This window comes from Myotis daubentonii, chromosome 1, assembly GCF_963259705.1.
Source record: "Myotis daubentonii chromosome 1, mMyoDau2.1, whole genome shotgun sequence".
Taxonomy (NCBI): domain Eukaryota; kingdom Metazoa; phylum Chordata; class Mammalia; order Chiroptera; family Vespertilionidae; genus Myotis; species Myotis daubentonii.
In genome coordinates, this window is record NC_081840.1 from 86,584,801 (window position 1) to 86,587,502 (window position 2,702).

The 2,702-nt window shown below is 55.4% G+C and overlaps 2 non-coding genes across 2 annotated transcripts; one reads left to right on the top strand and one right to left on the bottom strand.

Moving 5' to 3' along the window:
• Positions 1-343: 343 nt before the first annotated feature.
• On the top strand, positions 344-450 carry LOC132223416 (U6 spliceosomal RNA). Its single transcript, XR_009450472.1, has one exon. It is a non-coding gene; the product is annotated as a U6 spliceosomal RNA (small nuclear RNA).
• Positions 451-1,388: 938 nt separating this feature from the next.
• On the bottom strand, positions 1,389-1,495 carry LOC132223423 (U6 spliceosomal RNA). The gene has a single exon (XR_009450473.1). It is a non-coding gene; the product is annotated as a U6 spliceosomal RNA (small nuclear RNA).
• Positions 1,496-2,702: the final 1,207 nt, after the last annotated feature.

The following is a 2,702-nucleotide window of genomic DNA, read 5'->3' on the forward strand; positions in this document are numbered from 1 at the left end:
GGACCTCGGGAGCACCGCGCGCAGAGCCGTGGGCGGTGCCCGCCGCTGCCCGCCTGCTCCGCCCACCCAGCGCCACGGCCTGACGACTCTCAGCCCCGCCTCGCGCTCATTACCCAAGATGCCCCGGGCGCTCATTTGCATGTCCCGCGCGACAGGTGAACCCCGCGGCTCAGTCGCAGCCTAGCTGTCACCGCGACCAACACGCGAGCCTCGGGAGGGGTCCCGTGGCATCAAGTTCCCCTCACCGTTCCGAGGTCACCGCCAAAGGACGCGACCCAGTCACCGTAACCTGTAAGGAGTGAGCGCGCTCCGCCTTAAATACCTGGCGGACGGGGGTGCTGTCGTGCTCGCTTCGGCAGCACATATACTAAAATTGGAACGATACAGAGAAGATTAGCATGGCCCCTGCGCAAGGATGACACGCAAATTCGTGAAGCGTTCCATATTTTGCACCCGGTCGCTCTGCAGGACTGCGGGGATTTGGGCTTTGGAGACCTGCTCCGGGCCTGCGCCCAGGCCTTCCAGGACTTCCACCTAATCTTTTCCTCTTTGAGGGGCTAGCATTCCTTAACCGCCTTCTGCCATCTTCAGCCACCAAGATACATTTTAATTACCAAATGATCCTGGTACTTGCTTCTGAGTCCTTGTTTGGGCAGTGAACTTTCTGATCAAATTTTCCATCACAGAATCCGTCCGTTTTAGGCAAACCGGCATTTCTGAGAGCTCCTTTAAAGGCCAGTGAAAACAGGCCCACAAAACCGGTCTTAGAAATACTTGAGAAAGCAGATCCAAATGGGCTTGCTGCTTCCAGCCAGTTTCCAATTGTCCTGAAACACTAGGGTCCAGGGGCACCGGCCAGCATTGCTCTCACCCGCTGTAACCACCCTTTGACAGCAGCCTCAGCCTTTGCACAGCCCGCAGTCTGAGACAGGGCGTAGGATTCAGGCCTTAACGCGGCTGAACAATGTCAAACTAGACACAACAAATGAGCACTGATGTTGCTTGCTTCTTTTAGTAAGGATTCATTTTTTTAGCAATAATTTAGTAACTCAATAATTCAGAAATGATTTGATAAGAAATCACCGAACAACTTAGGTGAATTCTTACATTCTAGAGGACAACTACCAACCTACCTGGGCCTCTGGAGTTTGTGTTGTGGAGGGAGACAAACCATAAATAAATAGACTTCATAAAGTCTGAGGTTTATGAAGGAAACGCAAGTTAACATATCCGCACAAATACCCCACTGCGAACACTTTAGCATAGCTCTCATTTCAGAGAGTGCCTTACACGGATATCTTTTTTGCGCAAAAGTAACGATTTCTTTGAGTGCCAGATGATGATTGTGCTTTGACTCATATCTTTTCCCAGCCCAGCAGAGCGGGGTGCAAAATATGGAACGCTTCACGAATTTGCGTGTCATCCTTGCGCAGGGGCCATGCTAATCTTCTCTGTATCGTTCCAATTTTAGTATATGTGCTGCCGAAGCGAGCACGACAGCACCCCCGTCCGCCAGGTATTTAAGGCGGAGCGCGCTCACTCCTTACAGGTTACGGTGACTGGGTCGCGTCCTTTGGCGGTGACCTCGGAACGGTGAGGGGAACTTGATGCCACGGGACCCCTCCCGAGGCTCGCGTGTTGGTCGCGGTGACAGCTAGGCTGCGACTGAGCCGCGGGGTTCACCTGTCGCGCGGGACATGCAAATGAGCGCCCGGGGCATCTTGGGTAATGAGCGCGAGGCGGGGCTGAGAGTCGTCAGGCCGTGGCGCTGGGTGGGCGGAGCAGGCGGGCAGCGGCGGGCACCGCCCACGGCTCTGCGCGCGGTGCTCCCGAGGTCCGGGGCGAGTAGGCACCCGAGTTGGCGTGATCGAGGCGGCCCCAGCGTCCAGCCTGGAGCAGGCGGCCTGCCTGCTGGGTAGCTAGGCGTCGGGGTGGAGCACGGGTCCTCTCAGTGAAAAATGGAAGGTGCGATGGATATTTCACCCGTGGCACAGGGACCTTGTGCCGATTGCAAAAGGCATTGTTGAAAGGAGCCCGGCGTCCAGCCCTCCGTGAACTTCCTCCCAAGTCCTCGCCCGCTCAGTTCTGGACGGTCGGCGCACTCGCTGGGTTCCGCGGGCTCGGCGAACTTTCGCTCCGGTGTCTCGGGCCTGAGGCCAGTCAGCCCGGCCCGGCCGGGGGATGGGAGAGCCCGGAAGGATGGCCACGCCTCTCCAGGTGTGTCTTCTGGGAGACCTAGAAGCCAGGTTCCCGACCGGCCGGAACTCTGAAGAGCAAGCACACTGAAGCCCACATATTTGGCCTGAGAGGTGGATTCGAGGAATTACACGGTTAGGGTGGAACTGGGGAGTCGCTCTTGTAGTCCGTATACTTCCCGCGCTCTGCCCCTAGCCCTGTTAGATACACATGCAGAACCGACCGACTTGAAGGAAATACCGCAGTTAGTGCTCACGATTCTGATTTTATTGCAAAAACCATATTGCTCAAGTAACAGCCTTGCACGTTGCGAGATGAGGCCCAAAGGTGAAAGAAATGAGGGTCAAGTATTGAGGTGGTTGCCCCGCTCCATGTATGGGAAGTAAAGTGGAAAGCATAGGTTTGCCTGCGTTATGCTGGCACCTTAGTAAGGAATACAGTATATTTATAGAATAAGTGGAGTTTTGCTTTTTTTCTCCTTCATTTGGTCGTCCTACCTCTCTCCA